General features: G+C 38.8%; 1 long non-coding RNA gene across 1 annotated transcript in view; it reads right to left on the bottom strand.

Annotated features, from left to right (window-relative positions):
- LOC138920111 (uncharacterized) overlaps positions 1-21,537 on the bottom strand; it is a 79,506-nt gene extending 57,969 nt beyond the window's left edge. Inside the window, exon 1 of the long non-coding RNA XR_011430790.1 lies at positions 21,239-21,537. This is a non-coding gene — a long non-coding RNA (uncharacterized lncRNA). The remainder of the gene's footprint in view (positions 1-21,238) is intronic.
- Between the last annotated feature and the right edge of the window lie 274 nt (positions 21,538-21,811).

Here is a 21,811-nt window from a genome sequence, read left to right as displayed (position 1 = left end):
ATAGATGTTAGCTCAGGGCCAATCTTCCTCACAAAAAATAATATAGCATTTCCGGGAAATAGCCATCAGACTTCTACTCACATGTCGGTGGCTAGACCTGTGGCACATGGCCACCCCTAGCTGCAAGGGAACCAGGAAAAGTGAGTATCTGGATGCATGCTGTTGCCCTGAATGAAACTATGGTTCCGTTAGCAAAGAAGATGGGAAAATGAATATGTGTTAAACAAAGAGTCAAGCCTGCCACACAAGAAGATGGTGGATGTTTGAGTTCAACCACGTACTTAGGTCTATACTAGGATAATTTAATAGAGGAAGAAAGGGAGAAAGGATTAATGATCCCTGCAAGAGAGTGATTCTCTTCACTAAAAGGATAAAATTGGCCACCACTGAGGGTATTAAAAATAAAAAGAAAATGTGTTTTGGGGGCTGAGAGCAATTTGCAAAGAAGAATCTAAAGTTTTTAGTTAATGCCTCTACTTTGGAAAAAAATATACTTCCTTGCATACGCAATTTCTAATATTTGCTTGTTTTTAAGCAACAATAAACCCCCCAGAACATATCTTCATCTAAAAGAAAACGATGCTCAATCCAGCCAATTACAGAGGTAGGCTATTTTTTAAATCCATTCATTCTGAAACATTAAAACATATGGCACCATGCTATGATTTCTTGTAATTAATCAAAATAGAATATGGTAGTGATCTCTCTCCAAATTGCCACTTTCCTTTTGGTGACCTGGCCTGCTTCTGTGACTAGGCTGGATTTTTGTACACCAAAGAACAAGGAAATTCTGAACTCCATCTAGACTAAACCAGTACTACCAGGAGACAAGTAAAGTGTTTAATTTAAAAAAGAGAATGGTACTTGAATGTCTTCACTGAATGAATCATTTGAAAGCATCCACAAACAGGCAGATCCTTACCTGTGCCATGCACAACAATGGCGTCATCTAAGCAGCTCTGAGCTGCTCTTTAATAGCCTGTGAGTCTGTTTCTGTTCGAGCTATTATTATGATGAATATTTCATGTATAATTTGCTGCCAAAATGGTTTTCCACAATAGGAACTCACTAACATGCAAATTGTTCCCCCTCACAGCTTGATTGTAGAGTAATGCTAACCCAGTCAGATACACACAAGTGGTGAAGAAAGTCTAAGTTTTAGATGAATGATAGTTTGTTATCTTTAGTATCCACATTCTAAAGAGTACATCCACTGCCCTGGAAGATAAACTCTCTTGCCACAGCCTGGTCCTACAGATGGTGTAATGATAAAGTGGTAATGATGAAAGCTAACCTATATGGAGTACTTGCTATGGACCAGGTACTCTGTCAGGGGCATTATGTGCCTTGTCTCACCCAATCCTCACAACAATCTTCTGAAGTTCATATAAGGATCATCCCTATTCTACAGAGGAAGCTGAGACTGGAATAAACTTAGTAACATCCCTAAGATGACATACCTAAAATGAGATGAAGCCAGGATTAGAACTCAAGCAGTTGGATTTCAGAACCCAGGATTTCAGTCATCATTTTGTCCCGGACTATCCCTCAATGGACAGGAAAAATCACACTCCAGGATTATTTTCCTAATTGACATGTGATAATAAAAAAAAATACAGTAAGTGAGATTTACTCAACTCCACGCCCCAATTCCCAAACTCCCAATTGCCCCACCAGGATAGGATTAAGCACCTCCTGCTGCTTCACCTGTCTGTGCTGATAAAGTCAGCAGGAATCGTCAGATTCCTGTTTCTCTACAATCTTAGAAATAAATTCTCAGGAGAAATTCGTTCAAGGGAGAGCGAAAACGACAACAACAAAAGTCTTGCTGAAACTTAAACTTACACAGATTTGCAAATTTGCTGCATGGCAGCACAGAACTAATTTGATTCCAAGAGGAAAATGCTACATTCCAAGTTATTTGCCTCTGCTTGATGATCCTATCCTCCTTTTAATTTTGGTAACTTCTCTTTATTTGTATTTCTGTGAGTTTTGTGCATTTTCTCTAAGGAAAAAGGACACAAAAGTAATATCATAGAACTCCTATATTAGTCATAAAATGATAAGTGCCACTAGTAAATCCTAGCGCTGACTTCATGATATCGGATTGAACGGCCAAACGCAAGGCAGGCATATATTTCGATAGCTCTTCAATCCTTTGGCCATTTATTTCCAAATTGGATATGCCGTTTACATTTAGACTAGGTGCCCGTTTTCATTTTTCTTCAGGTGCTGCTAACGGAACTGCCCATATAATATAGTAACTTTGATTTTTCCTGACGATCAATCTTTACTTATTAGGGAGAAACTTGCCAAAACCTACTGCATTCTAAATTATTATCTAAGATCCCACGATAAATCCACACAAGTTGGAATTGTTTTATTTCCTGTTATTTATCTTAACAATGTTGTGATATAAGTATGGCAGTGTGAAATATGCAGAAAATCCCACTCTAAATAGAGCAGATATTAAGAAAAACAGCAATCCATTCCTGACCTAGTTCACCAATTCATATTGGAACAGCCAAATCATATCAGTGAACTTTTTTTAAAACCAGAGAACACAGTACTTTCCATTATGAAAAGCACCCTCAGCTTGCTAATTGCCAGACATCAGTGAACTTGTCATTTAGTAGAATCTATTATGTAGATTTGTAAATGGCAAATTAAGAACCACACAATGAAACACAAACAAGGTAATTTAAACTATAAGTTATATGTGTAAAAACAAAGAAAATCTTTGTTTATTCAAAGTTTCTAAAATTTTTTGGAAAAGTGCTTGATTCGGTGCCCTAAAGCACCCACACATATGACTTATTAAAAAGTACAGCCTTGTTCTTCTGCAACACCTGCTTCTGTGATGTAAATTAGCTCACATGTGAATAGTAAATAAAGGGATAATGTCATCATAATATTTACGGCGTGGGTGTGACTTATACTAACGCAACTGTACAGAGCAAGCTGCAGAGGGGTGCCAGATGACACCCATTCATTCTAAGTTCACTATACTTGATGGACCTTGGGGTCTGTCTTGGAAACGATTGCTGCATAATTCTTCCTGCTCCATGTGTTTCTTTATCTACTAATCTAACTTTGCAGCTTTAATCCTTCCTTACAGCCTCTTCTAACAAATTCTCTTCACTTTTTACCAAAGATAGAAAGTCCCATACTTACCGTGGTATTTCTTTATTAAGACGTAACATCTTTGTGCTCGTATTTTTTAGGATTCCTATTGTTTTTATTATTGCTCTGATTACATACTTGCTTGGTTTGAGTGGTTTGCATAACCGTATTTTCCCCATAAGCCCCATTATTTTTACTAAGTAATGCGGTGAGGTCTTTCAGGAACACCTGTATCACAATGGAACCGCATCTATGAACAATATGTATCGCATTTAGATCACGGGAAGACTCTTGTGAGACTTTTGCCTTTTCTTCAATTCAAGAACGCTAGTACTTTTCACAAGAATTGATTTGTCTTTATCTTAGCAATGTAAACTCTGTAATTTCCCTTTTTACATTCGATGGCTATAGAGAAATTTGGGCTTCACCCTATCTATGCATTTTTGTATTAAACTCATTACTGGCTCCATTTCTTTTGTGTTGATGATTGTGACTGCTGCTGTTTCATCTTTCTTCTCCTATTCCTTTTATCCCCCTGTTGGTTTATATATATCCTTCTAAACTGCCATTAATATTATGTAAAGAAAGGAGGGAGATTTTATACATACACATGCATATTTATGTATACACAGACTCACATGTACATATATACGTATAAATAGCACACATATGTATATCTATCTGCAGATGTGTGTATTTAAAATTACTTGGGTATTTAAAAGGAATTTGAATGTAACTAGCAGGTGGAAGGAACCCAAAATAAGTTATTTGGAATAAAACAAAAAAGAGCAATTGATTACCTGCCTTTTTGCAATTTTTCCACTGTTGTTTTGGAATTGTGGAAAGAATGTCTCTATTACCCCACCAGGATACCATTTGTCACATTGGAATAGAACCAACATTTCCTACAAGACATTCTGGAATCATTAAGAAGTTAGTGCATTCTCTCAAAAGTCCCTAACTTACCCCCAGCGTGTGTTAACAGACTGAGGGAATCTGAGTCAGCAAGTCATAAACTTTGTATATACACAAGTAAGAGAAAAGGATTGGAGGCACAGTGAGTTCTGGTTATAAGAAGTAAGATATTACCAAGATGTATGATAAAAGAGCTTAAGGAATTATGTCATCTAAGTTACACAGAAGTCCAAAATGCAAAACAGGCGAAGGTTGGGCCACTTTGATTAACATGGGATGGGATTGTGAATTTTATATTTATTTACTTGTTCAACAAATATTTATTTCTTGCTATAATATGCATGCATTACTCTGTTGTGCCTCACCTAAATTCTCTTTTCCAGGAGATGCACCAGTCCTGCATGTGCTATGGGTATTGGCTGCTAATAGCTCACAGCTCACCCTCCCCTGAGAAATGGCCTCAGCTGATGGGACCCACCTCTCCCATCAATGACTGACTCATGCTAGGGAAGTAGGATGAGAACCTAGTCCACTGGCTTCAAAGTGGGATAACTGCTTGCTGCAATTCATGCTGCAGAGCTCCCCATAGGATTAGACTGGGGCTAAATGACCAACAGTTCTGCTTTCCCTGGGACCTTGGTTTTAGTACTGAAAGTCCTGGCAAACGCCTCAGTAGCAAGCAAATTGGGATGGTTGATCACTCTAGAACTGAAGCCGTATCTTACTTATTAGCTTCTTCCTCTGCTCTGTCCTGTCTCTCACTTCTCTGAAGAGCACCATCTTAAGGAAACACTTACACAAGGAAAATCACCCCGGGCTCTGCATCTACAAAACCCACCCTAAGACACCTGCTGACTACACGTCAGGGTCAGTCTGAGGTGCTCACAGACAAGAAAGGTCACTGAGTTACAGAACTCACCTTCTATTGATAACAATTTTAGATGCACGTTCATGTATGGGAACAAACAGGGTATGCCTGGGAACAGGTGAGCAGTTTTAGGTAGAGTGGTCAGAGGAAGGCCTCCGTTGAGGAGCCACGTCTGAGCTTTGACTAAAATGCTGAGAAGCCTCCAGCAATGTGAAGACATAGAGGAAGATTATTTCAGGCAGAGGGGACAACAGATGAAAATGTCCTGAGGTAGACTATGCTTTGTCTGTGTTAGCGGGGAATTCTTCCTCTCCATTTCTGAGGTTCCTTCCTTTAAAGGCAGCTCAGCTGGTGTAATTTCTGGCATCTCTTCATCCTCAATTCTCCTTGCCCCAGAGTAAGTGCAGCGACATCTGAGTGGTAAATTTAGGCAGAATATTTGCTCATGTTCAACTCATTCCACCCTTCCTCTTAGTCGCAGGCTGCTTGCCCTCGGGGAGCAGTCTTCTGCCCTGCTTCTGCAGAGTGAGCTTTGTCCTGTTGAGGGTGGGAGCAGAGGGAATCCTGCCCTGATAGAGTGTTACCTGTGGCTGGCTGGGTTTAGTCCACCCAACTCTGGAATTCAGAATCAATAAAACTTCTTGACTAATGGACTCAAGCCAAGTCCTGCAACCTGAACTCTGCCAAACCCAAGGGGATATTTTGACCTCTATCTACCACTGCATCATTTCGCCATTTTGTTCACAATTTCTTCAGAACCTGGATGGGCAAGCATATGCTCTCTCTTGCCCCCTCAGAGGCCGTATTAACCTTTAATTCACTTCACTAAAAATTATTTAAGATAGCTACTTGGAAAAGAGAAATAATCTAACATGGCAATTCTCTCAATTGAAAATGAGATAAATAAAGGAGTAGATTTTGAGAATAGTATCAATGATTTCACTGCCATTAAAGTCAATATAATAAATTCTGTTGTTAGCATAAGTAATGCATCTAAAATTATGTTAATGTTATGAGTTTTAATACACATAATTTTAAGTTATTCAATATATTTTCAACCACTTTAATGTTTGGAAAAAATAAGTATCACACAATGCATAAAATTGTGCGTATGGCTGCTTATTTTTCCTTTTGCCTCAGGCTCCAGTATGGCTTGGCAGAGCATTGGTCTTCATTTAAAATTTTGATGTTGTGTGTATCATTGATATTTTTGCATTAATTTTTATTTTTTTAAATATTGCATTATAATATTATTTCTCTTCATTATTGAGTTGTTGTGGCCCCTTTAAATTTTGTGCTTGAGGAAATTGCCTTACTGGAGCACAAAATTTAAGACGGGGTTGGAGGATGGGTGGGAGGGGAGGGAAAAAAATGTAAGGTAGTGCTTCATTTGCTCCATTTTGATCCTAGCCCCACACATTAATATGTTCTAGAAACAGAAGAAAAATGTCTAAGTTGTGTTTAGTGAGCCATGTCAGGAAATATAGAAGAGTCAGAGGGGGGCAATAGTTAGACCATGTAGGTGTTTTTAGGTAAGAGTGGAAATAGAGATTTTATCCTAAGATTGGAAAGTAGGGGCTGGTCCTTTTTGTCCTGGCCCACCACCCACAATGGCACCCAATATGACTCTGACTTTAAAGTAATCTCTGTTCTTAGCAAAAGCCATTCAAAAATTAGTGTTTCAGTTTCTCCAGTGCCTAGTGAAGAAGTTGACCCAAAAGTTCTCTCGTTTATTTTCCACCTTAAACCTCTATAGTTGCACACAACATCTATCAGCAAAGTCATCCTTCCCACGGTGTTTGATGTTTTAAAGAGCTGTCTTATATCTACAAAACTCATATATGATTTTGAACGCTTCTAACAATGCAGAAAAGTGTAAAAAGATATTAAAAATCAAAAGAAGATGCCAGGCAAAAAGAAGCCAAATATTGGTGAGAGAAGAAAAAAGCAGAACAATTCTTGGATTATTTAAAAAAAATAATAATAATTTTCTTTCCAAATTGCAAAAACAAGAATGTTTACCTGCCCCAAAATCAGCTCTATGTGATGGCATTTTCATTTCCTTGCCTTTTTAGACTGTAAAAAGTACTTTCTCATAAATAATTATTCAGGGAATAGAGCAACATTTTATTTCCTCTATATTATTAAGGATTAAGAGATTGAAGCTTAATTCCTACCACATTAATATTTTAGTAAAATTAATGGAAATATTTATAATATTTTCATTCATCTTCTTATCTGTTTGAACATCCATGGAACAGAATTTGAACTTCTGTTGATGTCTCTGGGGAATCTCAAAATTAAATGCCCATGGGATTAAGAAGGTAACATAAATATATGCTGGGTGAAGAAGGCGAGAGGGAGTGGTGGGGACTGTTCCAAAAATGCAGAGTGTTCATTTCCTTTTTAAAGGGTGTTGCTCAAAATTCTTTTACAGAAAGGCTAAGAATTTTCACAATAAAATCCGGTCTTCCAATTTGTTGATGTTGACAACGAACTCACTTTTTAATGCAGCACAAGCCAAATAAAGCCTATCTTTCAGAGTATTTACAGCTGCTGCTGAGGCTTATCATTCTGAACATGCGTCTTTGCACTGAGTTGAATTACAGGATTGTTTTCAAAGGGATGCAAAGGTACGAAGGACTAATTGCTTCTAACAGCCCAAGTTCTTTCTACTTCACTCCTATTTCTTATATGCTTCTCAATATCTGTTGTAAACAGAAAAGTAAGTAAGGGAGCTTGTGAAACAGTGGCCTTATTTTTACCAAAATCTTTTTTTTAAAGATTTTATTTTTTTTCCTTTTTCTCCCCAAAGCCCCCCGGTACATAGTTGTATACTCTTAGTTGTGGGTCCTTCTAGTTGTGGCATGTTGTACGCCACCTCAGCGTGGTTTGATGAGCAGTGCCATGTCTGCGCCCAGGATTCGAACTAACGAAACGCTGCGCCACCTGTAGCAGAGCTTGCAAACTTAAGCACTCTGCCATGGGGCCAGCCCACCAAAATCTTAATTGAATATGCTTTGGGTTGCAGGCAAAGACTGGCTTTGGAATTCTCATGTCAAGGAAAGTGTGTGGCCTTGGTAACGGTTGTTTCCTTCTCCATTCAAAAAGATGTCTTTACCTACTCCTGGGTATTCATCTCTGCACTGGATTTTCTGTTACTGTCACCCTAGTTACCCAAATCAAAGCCACCTTCTCCCATGTCCTAGCCTTCCCTACCTCCAGCAACCAGAGAGATCTTCTTCAAACATGCATCAGCCACAGTTCTTAGTTGCAAGCAACATACTAACTTAAGCAAAAGAAAAATGATTAGAAGGATGTTGAGGAGCTCACCAGATTGATAGAAAGGTTGGGGAGCCAGACTGGAGAAACGGAGAGGAAACAAGGAAAGTTGAGCCACAAGACTCATTGCACTGATCACCAAGATCCACACAATGGAGAATTCCCCCAAATACAGGAAGGTAGATGAGATGCCAGACAGCCAAAATATGACAAATATCTATTAAATCTCTTTGCTACATACAATCTTTCCATGACTTTCCATGTCTTTAAGAATAAAATCCAAACTCCTAACCAAAGGCCTGCAAGAAACGGCCTTGTCAGGTCCTCGAAGGTGCACCAGCTCCATCCCAGCTCAGGGCCTGTGTGAATGCCTTTCTCACTGCCTGAAATTATCTTACCACTCCTGCCCACCATTCTGATGCCTGGATCCACATTACTAAGGACTCAGTTTCAGTATCACCACTTTATGGAGGTCTTTCCAGACCACGCCATTATAAAATGCCCACCTTTTGCCGCAGTGCTCTGTAGCAGGCTCATGTGTTTCCTTCGTATTTCTTACAATAGTCTGGAAATATGTTAGTGCCTGTGTGTTTGTTGGCTTGTACACTGTCTCTATTCCCTAGTAGCCCACAAGCTTGGTGAGATGACAGTGGCCTTTCTAGTTTTGTCTTTTCTCTAGCACCTAATGTAGTACTAGGCACAGAAAAGATGCTCAGTAGCTATGAGTTGAACACATAAAAGAATGAAGTATTTCAGAAGACTCACTGAGGGAAAAGTATGGCACTTATGTAGACCAGGGTTTCAGATCGTGTTCTGAGAGGTGCTCGTGGGTCGCATCTAAAGGGGAAGAGAACAGGCAAAGCTTCCTAGACCTCACTGGTACCTCAAACAGAGAAACTCCTCTCATATGCCTTTTACAACTTAGGCTTGTAGGCAAGATTTTACTTGAAGGATTTGCATCTAAATTAAGTTTGACAATGAAGATTTAATTGACAGAAAGGAAAATTATTAAAACACGTTAGTGCTTCAATAATTGTGATAAATATTCTAGGTGATGATGAATAACACTTAGACATCATGATTATTCAAATTGACCTGTATCTTTTCTACATCTTTTCCAAAAATGCTTTACGCTTGGAAAATCCCTACTCACATTGACTTCAGTTTGAATCTGTTTGTAATGTTTCTACGCATGTTTGTCTTGAGCTTTACTACGGTTTATGACTGTCTGATGAAGTTTTGTGCCCACGAGAAAAAAATTAAAAACTAAAAAATTTATATATTACAAATCTATAGTAATTAAAACTGCATAGTATTAGGACAAAAACAGAAACATAGATCAATGGAACAGAGTAAGACAAATACCACATGATAAATACCTTTTATATGTGAACTCTAAAAAAAAAAGTTCATACATACAGAGAAAAGATTGAGGGGTGGGAGAAATGGGTGAAGGGGGTGAAAAGGTTAAAAAATTTAAGTAATTTAAAAAATTTATTGGTGCTTTCCAACTAGAAGGTAGGAACCAGATTCATTTTGTTCACTCCTGTCCTTGGAACAGTGAGGGCCTCATAGAATGTGGTTCACAAATGTCTGATGAACAAGAGTTTGAAATGGATGAAGAGGGTGACCAGGAGTGAGGGTGGCACTGGTGGCCTGGCACAAAGCCTCAGAGACCAAGTGAGGTAAAGATGGACATCCAAACAGGGCGGGCAGTGTTGGAAGATCAGTTACATAGAGAGGCTATTAAGCCAATGAATAAAGATATTAAGGATAACACCAAGCAGTTATTTTACTGTTGGAGAAAGGGGTCACACACATGAAAAGGAAGAAAAGTAGATCGAATCACACATAAATATAGTGTATATTCCCTAGCTCTGTCGTCTGAAAGACCGGGAAGTATCGGCACTCAAAAGCAATCAGCACAACTAGTGCCCAAGTATTAATTTCTAAATATCCATCTCTACTAAAAGGAAGCTAAGTTTCCTGAAGTACAGCCTGATTCAAGAGTTGGGGCAGCAGGTGAGCTAGATGAGCCTAGATCACCTTGTGCCAGAAAGCAGAAAGTGCTCAGACATGAAAAAAGAAACTGGAGTCAGCTTGAAAGGATTCCCACTGGTCACGTCTGGTACAATTTAATTATCAAATTGGGTAATCATAATGACAGAGTATACCCATTGAATAAAATAGGAACCTATGAGATTACATTGATATAAACAAACGGGAAAACAGAAATCTTCTTCTTGCAAAGATGTCAACTAGTAAATGTAGAGAGAATGATGAAATTAGACAGTCACCATTTGGCAACCGTCACTAATAATTTAGCCAAGGGCTATCAATGGATATAGAAATCATCTGTAAAGGTTTGATGAGAATGGATATTCATATAGTCTCAAAGTACCTCCCTACAAAATACACATTAATTACAAAGGGAAAAGGGTAACTTTCTATTGGAAAAACCTGGAAGTGATTAAAGTGACCACCAAGAGCAATGGGACAAATTTCAATCAGGTGACACTTGACAGGATATAGTGAGAAGTACAGCCGTCACATCTGTGTCACCATATTGTGACATTCTTGCCCAATAGTCACAACCTCAATCAAATTATGAGGAAATACCAGACAAACCTAAATCAAAAGACATTCTAAAAAATGATTCCTCTGTAAAGTTCCAAATTGTCAAATCAATGTCAAGAAAGTCAAGGGAAGACAAAGGAGATATTTCAAATTGAAGGAGACTAAAGAGACATGACAACTCAATGCGATATATGATCCTGGAGTGGATTCTTTTGCTATAAATAACATTATTGGAACAACTGAAGAAATCTGAATGGGATGCCTGGATTAGATAGCAGTAATATGTCAACATTAATGACCTGAATTTGATGGCTGTATTGTGGTTATGCAGAATAATGTCCTCATTTGTAGGAACACACACTAAAATATTAGGTGGTGATGGGGCATCATGACAGCAACTTACTTTCAAATGATTTAGAGGAAAAAAAGTTCTTTGAATAAGGCTTTTCCGTAAGTTCAAAATTATTTCTAAATAAAAAGTCAGTTTATTGCTACTGCCCTACATTCTGTGAACAATACAGCCAGTATATTGATTAATAAAAATCAAGACAAATTCAAGTAACGTAGGATTGTTTCAACATGGGGAACAGGAAGCTTCTTAATTGACCAGCTATTTCTCCTTTTATCTTAAAAATCAGCGTCTCATATAGCAGATGTTAATGGACCGTGTCCTATGCGCCTCTCCCTGTCCCAAAGACGCGCAAAATGCACCAGGCTCCTGACTGCACAGAGACTGCCTTTTCACCGGAAATTTGGACATTGAAAGCATTTTCACCAGGGAGTGTGGAGAGAGAGAGGGAGAAAGAGAGAGAAAGAGTCTGTGGGTGTTTTTCTGAGTATTATGAGAGTCTGTGGAAGAGGTCATACATGATTTTAAACAAAAAATGAATAAGAAAATGTGTATTTTCCCTGCTTCTCTAACCACTTCTATTTTCTTATTGTGTCACCCACTTTCACATTCTGTTAATAGCATTCCAGTAATTCAGTAACTAAATACAAAAGATAAAGGAAAAAAATGCCCTGACATCTTCTTGATTTTTTTTAATATAGATAAATCTTTGATCATTTTAGGTAGGTTTGGAGAAAGTCCTTATGTGGAGAAGTTGCTATCCCAGTAAACTATCTCTGTGATTGCTTTCTACGACGCCTAAGAAAAATGTCAGCCAAAGGAAAGCATATGTAATTAGTTTTTCATTCAGGTAAGGAGAGAATACAAAGCAAAGGAGATTGACCATATGTGCTTTTACTATTTTTGGTGGAGATAAAGCATCATGGGAAAGGTAACATTACAGAAGTGGGAATTCCTTTGAGAAAAGCGATGACAGGTTCATAAGAATGACAAGTTACAAATGAAGCTGCACAATCTTGAGGTCTTTTCTGAGCTCCATGTACAAACTAATGCAGCTCATGATACTGATTGTACATGTCATGATATATATTTATTCAGTTTGTTCCAGCATTCTGTTTTGTTTTGTTTTTAAGGAATAAAATGGACACTGCCTTTATTCCTTGCATTGTAAGAAGGAAATTATATGACCACAATATCCCAAAAGGACACTAGGCTTCTTTTTGTTAAGTTTTAACTAATCTGATTTTCACTGTTTATCTGATTATAAAAATAATACATGTTCATTGCAGAAAACCTGGAAAATACTAAACGCCACTATAAGGAAGGGAAATATGAATCCACACTATCACTCTATCACCCTTAAATTTTAGTGTATACTTGTCTATCATATACAAACACATACACCACATGATGCACATATTTATTGCATATACGTGTATCTATGTGTGTATGTGTGTCTATTATAAAATTCAATTCATAAAATTATGATCACACTCATATGCAGTTTGTCAATGTGCTTTTAAAAATACAGATAGTTCATTGAATAGATGTGCCATAATTATTTTAACTAAGCCTTTATGTTTTAAACATTAAAATTGTTTCAAAGTTTCTTATTGCAAATAATGTAATAAATGCATTGGTATATAATAATTGAGAACATCATTCTTTACTATTTTATGATAAACTCATTGAAATGGAATTACTGTGTCATAGGGTAGATTTCTTTTCATTTGTATATTTCTCCATTTTATTTCCCATTTCAACGTTATGTATTGAGAAGGGGGTAAGCAGAATGGGAGCATTTTGGAATTGTGGGTAATTTCAAACTGTCTGCTCATCTTCTATTTCTCATTGACCTAATGCAAAGTCCTGGAAAGACCATAAGTCCCACAACTACTATGCAGACTTAAAGAAATGTCTACTTAGAGGAGAAAACCCAAAGAAAAATGAGAGATGAATTTTAACTTCTCTATGGTGAATTCTCTATAGGGCAAGGGTTTATTGGAGTTTTAGGCAATGGAATGAGCAAAGACAGAAACCACCAGCTAACTGCTGACCATCATATGACATAGATTAAAAAAAGAAAAAGAAAGATGGCAGTAACATGTTAAGACTTACAAGGTAAGAATTGATATATTTAGGTGGAGAACAATTTGATTTTATTGACCAGATCCATTTTCAAAATGAAATAAATAACAAATATCAATCATATTTAAGTTCTTAAGAAGTCTCCTTTCTAGACTTTTTAAAAGGGTTTGGGTGTCATTTCACAGTTTTTAAGACTATTTTTTAGAGAAATTTTAGGTTTACAACAAATTGAGAGGGAAGTACAGAGATTTCCCTTATACACCCTGCCCCACACAACATCACTCACCAGAGTAGTACATTTTTACCAGGGATACACCTACATTGACACAACATAATCCCCCAAAGTCCGTAGTTTACCTTAGGGTTCACTCTTGGTATTGGACATTCCATGAGTATGGACCAATTTATGACAGGTATCCCTCATTATAATACCATACAGAGAATTTTCACTGCCCCAAAAATCCTCTATCCTCTTCCTATTCATCTTTCCCCCTGCCTCCACCCCAGCAACCATTGTCATCCCTCTTCCCGCCAATTCACAACATTATTGGGGTAGATGGCCAGCCACCACATTTGCTATAGAGTTCTGTTCCCTTGGTGTAGGTCATTGACCTCCAGTGGACACTTGGGCCAAGCTAGATGTATCTGTGCCACTTCTCCAAGAATTTGGATTTAGGACCAAGATTCCGTACTCAGACTAAAATGTGCTTTCTTGAACAGAGAAGGTATAACGTTCATGACATCTGAGGCAGCCCTCCCTGTTCTGCCCTATAGACAGGCAGCAGCTGCAGAGCAGAGCCTTGGCCAGAGAGCAGAGGGAAGCAGACGTGAGTGGCAGACAGAGCCAGGGTCACGTGGCCTGGATCTAGTGCCTGCTTCAGTTATTATACCTGTGGTCACCAAGAGAAAATCCTGAATCCTGAAGCCCATGCCTGTGATTTGCACTGTTTCTGTGTGTACATCCTGTCACCCCTGCTGTACTACCCTCTATAATTAGTGATGAGATTTTTTTTAATTAATAAAAGCAATTTTCAAAGTGGTATACACACATTCCTATGTATACATACATACGATGTATATATCATAGATAGATAGATAAAAGAGAGAGAAAGAATATTGCTTTATCATCCCAGTGTTTGATTTTACATCATAATAATGAGGGGGAAAGCAGCTGAAACAAATGGTCATCTCAGATGTAACCTCGCATGGGAAGGTAAGGGCAGTCTGGGAGGGTGCTGGAGCACTGGCATCTATCTACATGACCCAAGTCCTGGGGTCCTTCTGATCTGCCCTTACATTACCATGAGTGAGGCACACGACAGAGGAGAACTGCACCATGTGGAACATGGAGCATGGAGCAAGCCAGATGGCACACTGACCGGTCTGACCTCCGACTGCCCAGGCTGCATGCTGGCTATGCATACCAGGTGCGGTGGAATCAGGACATTCCTGTGGAATATCACGTGTTCCTTCTCTCTCATCCTCCTCAGAGAAAACTCTAAGACCCAGATTGCCATCTTTAGGCACAAGGCATGCGACGCAAAATCAGTGAAGTAGACTGGATACCATGGAGAAATCAGGCTGTTTCCCATTAATCTGAGAACATACGATTTTCCTTTAGTTGTATCTTTCAATTTCTTATGTTTGCCAGAGACATTGGTACCAAAAAAATTAAAATTTCCTCTTCCCTTTAATGTGCAGAAAACAACATTGCAGGAACAGTGACAAATAGCAGCTGGAACTTGGCCTCAGTGTTGGGAGTGACTGAGGAAGTGGTGGAAACTGTGGTGGTCAGGCAAGGATATAATCCATTTAACCAGGAAAAGTCCTAATGACGTACCGGCAATTTTTGCCTTTGGGAAATGTAGCATCAGAATTATCTGATTTCCAATTCTTTTTCTTTTCTTTTTTAACAGCATTACTAAGACTTAACTCACATAGCATAAAATTCACTGTGTAAAGTATACAAATCAATGGTTTTTAGAATACATAGGGAGTTAGGCAACTATCACCATCATCTACATTTAGAACATTCTCACCATCCCTAAAAAGAAACCCCATTCCCATTAGCAGTCACTTTCACGTCCCCTCACCACTGATCGATTTTCTGTCTCTATAGATTTGCCTATCTGGACCTTTTATGTAAATGGAATTATATATTATGTATTTTTATGAGACTGACCTCTTTCACTTAGCATAAGATGCTTGAAGTTCATCTATACTGTAGTAGCTATCAGTATTTTAAGAGCATCCAGTAACACAGATTTTTATGTGAACTCTGCATTGGCAAATGATGGTCACTAACTTAAAAACACAGTGTAGTCAAAATAAAACATATGTGAGAGTTGATCTGGTTTTTAGGCCACTATTTTGTAAACTTTGTTCAGAGTATAGACACTGCAGATAAACACTGAAGAACCATTGAAGGCAGAAGCCATTTGCCTCTGTGTCCCGGTGAGTGGACAACCACGGGCAGGATGGTGGGAGAGGTCTGTCCCGGGTGCAGGTAACAAGGACACACATTGTAAACAGAGAATTTTTAAATGATAATAAATGATTAAAAGTTGGCCAGCTTCCTATCACCATGCCAATAATTCTAAACAATTATAGTAATAAAAATAACCTTTCCCCAAAAACATATTTTGTTTATCTTAGTTCTCATCAATTGCTCTGATTACCATTGAGTTTTAATAATGTATAGTAGCTTCAGATTAGCACACCACCTTCACTTTTCTTTTAGTAAACACTGTTTTGTATATGGCAGTTTATTTGGAGAACTTCCCGTTATAAGTTGGCCTTAGACACAGGCGGACTCAGCCATATGCATCTATTTCAAGAATAAACTCTTAAAAGTTTGGAACCCTTCAAGACTGCCTCAGGCAAGGCTTGTATCCTCACCTGCTGTGGAACTACCCAGTTTTGTATTTGAACAGTAGAAGTGAAATAAACACAGATCGCCCAGGGATTATAATAAAGAAAAACAAACTATAGACTACTTCACGTTGATCCTTTTATGTGACTGCTTGGAGTTTTTGTGCCTAAAATTTTTAAGCTTGCTTAATAAACAGAAGCCATAATGTTATTATTTGTTACTGCGAAAGACAAATATGTAGGCACAGATTTCCCCCTTTTAAAAAATGTATTGACATAATTAAAAGCAATTACTATGTGACTGTTTTCCCTTTTTATAGTTATTTTGTTATTATATACACTTATTTACTTATTTTTTTCTGGCATGTTTATATATAGAAAATATAATAAAACAAAATTTTTATAAAGTAAAAAATAGCATACCAATGGTAAATATATTTCTTCATTCATTCGACAAATAAGTTTAAGAACTGATTCTATATTAGTTTCCGGTTATCTATTGCTGTGTAACAAACTGCCCCAAAAGTCAGTAGTTTCGTGTTTCTGTTTTATAAGCTGGAAGGAATGCCAGCGTGTGTGTATGCTGACAACTGTCCAAAGAAGGGAGAAGAAACACTGACGTAGGAGGAAGTAGGGACACTTGCTGGACAGAGATCACCAAAGTAAGAGCAAGGATAAAGTGGTCTGTATACTTGGTGGGGTGTGTTCTGAGACAGCAGACCAGGCAACCACATTGCTCATCTGGGCACCAGGTGTCCCTAGCCTGGGCCTCATGCTTTGAGACAGTTTCCTGCTGTCCCTCGTCAGGTCCTGCTCCTCCACAGATGCCTCCCCACCAGGAACCAGTGCCCCACTTCCATAATGCATTACATGTAAGCCCGATCCTGGACTTCTCTGCTCTAAGGGGCTGCATCCACTTCCAGAACCTAAAAGATCCTCTTTCTAAGCCAGCTTTCCTGAAGTGGACCAGTCTTCTGCAGGCTGCTCTTTGCTTGGGAGAGGAGAATGAAACTTGAAAAAGAGGGGGTCTGGATCTGAGCTAGGACCTCCAAGTTATTTTTCTGCAAGACTTGCAAATGTTAGCTGCAGGATTGCCAGAATATTCATCTGCAGTGTGTGGATGAAAGGTAGAGTATAGGATTGCACAGTCTGTCTGTTGGTAGCTGACTGATAGTGGCGTGTGAAAATTCTCTTATGATTGCTATTTTATCAATAAAATAAAAAAAACAACATCACGGGGGCTGGTCCTGTGGCTGAGTGGTTAAGTTCACGTGCTCCGCTGCAGGCAGCCCAGTGTTTCATTGGTTCAAATCCTGGATGCAGACATGGCACTGCTCATCAAACCACGCTGAGGCAGCGTCCCACATACCACAACTAGAGGGACCCACAACGAAGAATATACAACTATGTACCAGGGGGGCTTTAGGGAAAAAAAGGAAAAAAATAAAGTCTTTAAAAAAAAAAGCAACATCATCAGCTAAGTTGGTGGGGGGGTGGGGGGCGGTGGTTACAGGTTTGAGAAAAATGGAGAAGGTCCAAGGAGAACAAGGAGTAACTGAGCTAAGGAAAAGTTGTTGGTCAGCAACTCGGCAGGCCCACTTGAGGTTACTAATTATGTATTTTAGGTCAGACCAGTTAGTGGACTGTGTTTAGGTATAAAATAGGCAACATTGGATTTAACCTGTGATGGGCTTTTCTCTGATAAGGATGATGAAGGCCAAGAAAGTTGAGGACACATGTGAAGGAAGATTATAACAGTGGACTTCGGGATCTCAGCCAGCTAAGAAAGGAAGTAAAGATTGGAGAAGTTAAAGGACTGTCGGTAGTAATGAGCTCAATTGTGTGTAGGTCCTGGTGGGGTGGAAGAGTTGTTGAAAACAGGGAATAAAGGGGAGTGACACGGAAATGTAGAGGTGGCGATTGGAGAGTGGCAACTGAGAGTAGAGTGGTACTCTGTTTACTGGTAATGACAAAGTCTAGAGTAAAATATGATCAGGAAACAGGAGGCTGAAGACCTTCCAAGGAGAGTCCGTGGCATTGAGAGTTCAGGGTGGTGGATGGTTTATTTACATGAATATTGAAATTACCCAGAATAATGAAGTAACAACTAAACTAACGGAGTGAAGAAAGAAAGTGCACAACAGGAGAACAGAACACCCTCATTTGAGGAAAACATGACAGTTGTGCTATACATCTGTCTAAACGTAGTCTTCATACATCTGAATACATAGTCTATACACATGCTTGTATGGACATTATAGATTAATTCTGGAAGGAGATACGAGAAATCGTACCCATCATCGACCCTGATGATGGAGTCTGGGGAACTAGAGGTTCAAAGGTAGGAGTAGACTTATTTTCCAGAATATAATCTTTTGTATTTTCAGAATGTTTTATAAAATATATGCATTATTTCTTAGTTGAAAAATGAAAGAAAACAGCTAGTTAATAAAAACCAAAAATAAGTGTTGATCTTAGCTGGCCTTACTCAGCTGGACTGCTTTCCTTCCTACTCTCAAAGTCCTTACCACTCTCAAGAAGTACTCAGCCATTTAAGTGGAGCCAAGATTTGAGAATAAAACCCTCAGAGCAGTCAGGACAATTAAGATGTATTTAAATATCTCTGGGTTGGGGAAAAATGAATTTTCCTTCCTGCTGGCGGTGTGAACAACGAAAGTCCTGTTCACTAACCATCTTACTTGGGAAAGCCTGTGTCTTGATCAAAGACCAAATGATTGCAATTTAGCCACTCAGTATCTTCGTGCTGATTTAATTAACATAATGTTCCGTTAACAAAATGAAACAACATTATTAAGCTGCATTGATGAAATGCAGGCCAAACCCTCACAGAAAGGCTGCCAAAGGACTCAGGCTTGGAAAATATTTTCCCATTTCATGCTGTCTCTTGCACAACAACAGCCCAAATGGGAGCTCTAGGATTCTCACTATTTTACTAATTGGGGAAACTCCTGCGGGAAGATGAAAGGGTGTAGGCCAGCCTGTAGTAGGAGATTCATGCTGAAGTAGACAATGAAATCCCACTCAAAGATTCCCTCACCTCTGGGGACCATCCACTGCATAAGCTACACTTGACTTGGAGCAACCCCTTTAAGAATTTACATGGCAATTATCATCCCTAGGTATTAGATCAAGTCCATAAATTAAAATGGTCAAGGTAATTTTCTCTATCTCATCTTTAGTGCATCTCTCCCTGAATGGTAGAGAATGACACTTCCTCCTGTTTTGAACTTTGTCAGTTTAGAAAAAGGAGTTTAGAGAAAGTGTCAGCAGGGGTTATTCAAATGAGGATAGTGACCGGGTGATGTCAGGTAATTTTTGTGAGTGAATGGGGAAAGTGTAAAGTTACTAGTCCACTTCTCTCTATTTCCACCGTCACCATCCTAGCCCCAAGGGAGTGGTGGTTACTCTGGCAAGCTGGAGAGCTCATGCCTTGTCAAAAGGGGCAGCCACTGTATGTCTGTTGCTATCCGTTACAGAGTAGTCACACACACACAGCTTCTGGCACGAGACTGTCCATCCGGCTCTGCCCCTTGGGTTTTGAGAAAGTTCCCCCAGAGAAGATAACCTATTCTTCTCCCAGCAGCCAGGGTGACTTTTTAGAATGTCAATCAAAGTCTCCACAACCCACCTCACTTCCAGAATTGTATTGGTTCCCCATTGTTCCTAAAGGAAATTTCATACTCTGTAGTATGACATTCAAATTCAGCAGAGCTTGGCCTTGCCTAGCTCTCTAACTCCATCCTCAGGTACTCTCCCCTCCCTCACTATACTTCAGCCAAGCCAGTCTTTCATCCTGCGTCAAACTCTTTCCTACCACCAAAGGAGAGTCTCTTCAATAAATGGTGTTGGGAAAACTGGACAGCCACATGTAGAAGAATGAAAGTAGACTATTATCTTACACCATGCACAAAAATCAACTCAAAATAGATTAAAGACTTGAAGGTAAGACCTGAAACCATGAAACTTCTAGAAGAAAACATAGGTAGTAAGCTCTTTGACATTGGTCTTAGAAGCATATTTTCAAGTACAATGTCTGACCAAGCAAGAGAAACAAAAGAAAAAATAAAATAGACAAATGGGACAACATCAAACTAAAAAGCTCTGCACAGCAAAGGAAACTATCAACAAAACAAAAAGACAACTTAACAATTGGTAGAAGATATTTGCAAACCATATATCGGATAAGGGGTTAATTTCCAAAATATACAAAGAACTCATACATCTCAACAACAAAAAAACCAACAACCCAATTAAAAAATGGGCAAAAGATGTGAACAGAGATTTCTCCAAAGAAGATATACAGACGACCAACAGGTACATGAAAACATGGTCAACATCATTAACTATCACGGAAAGGTAAATCAAAACTACAATGAGATATCACCTCACTCCGGTCAGAATGGCTATAACTAACAAGACAGGAAACAACAAATATTGGAGAGGATGTGGGGAGAAGGGAACGCTCATACACTGCTGGTGGGAGTGTAAACTGGTGCAGTCACCAAGGAAAACAGTATGGAGTATCCTCAGAAAATTAAGAGTAGATTTACCCTACGATCCAGCTATTCCACTTCTGGGTATTTATCCAAAGAACTTGAAAACACAAAGGCATAAGGGTACATGCACCCCTATGTTCATCGCAGCATTATTCACATTCACCAAGGCTTGGAAGCAACTTAGGTGCCCATTAAGGGACGAATGGATAAACAAGATGTGGTATATATACACAATAGAATACTACTCAGCAATAAGAAATGATGAAATCCGGCCATTTGTGACAACATGGATAGACCTTGAAGGTATTATGCTAAGTAAAATAAGTCAGAGGGATAAAATCAAATACCATATGATCTCACTCATAAGTAGAAGATAAAAACAATGACAAACAAACACATAACAACAGAAACTGGATTGGTGGTTACCACAGGGGAAGGGGGGAGGAAGGAGTGCGAAAGGAGTAATTAGGCACACGTGTGGTGATGGATTATAATTAGTCTTTGGGTGTTGAACATGATGTAATCTATACAGAATTAGAAATATATTGTGATGTACATCTGAAAGTTATATAATGTTATAATCCAATGCCACTGCTATAAAAATTAAAATAAAAATAAATAAATAAAAAAGATGAAACTCTTTCCTACCTCTAGATTTTGTACATGCTGTTCCTCTTGTTTGGAATGCTCTTCTGAACAAAACCACAATCTTAAGCTGGAAAATTCTTACCCATCCTTCGGTTTCAACTTAAAATTTCTTCCTCAAACCCTCATCCTCAGGCAGGTGCCACAATTATTCTCTCTCTCAGAGCCCAGTGTCTTGACCTAGCAGTGCTTTCCAAAATTTTGGTATTAATTTGTTTGATGTCCATCCCTCTCACTAAAGTATAAGCCCCATTAAGCCACCTGACATCTCTGTTTTGCTCACTCTCAAGTCTAAAGATAGTGCCTGAGACGTAGTAGGTACTCCAGAAATAGTTGATGAAGATCATATTACTATTTGTTTTAGGCTGTCTGGTTTAAAAAGCTACTGAGAAGCCTGGCATTTCACTTTTGTGAACCAATACACAAGGCAGAGAAAATTAATCTAAGCCTGTGAGTATGATTTCAGAGCTGAACATAGAATTTTTTCTTTCCCACATGTGCCTCTAGCCTGAGATGGCCAATACCCTGCAGGGCAGGAGTGTGCCAATTCTCCTCCCTGCTCCCAATGCCAGACCT

The sequence above is a fragment of the Equus caballus genome, chromosome 22, assembly GCF_041296265.1.
Source record: "Equus caballus isolate H_3958 breed thoroughbred chromosome 22, TB-T2T, whole genome shotgun sequence".
NCBI classification, from domain to species: Eukaryota; Metazoa; Chordata; class Mammalia; order Perissodactyla; family Equidae; genus Equus; species Equus caballus.
Note: the sequence above shows the minus strand (reverse complement) of the source record. Positions and strands in the feature narration are given on the sequence as shown.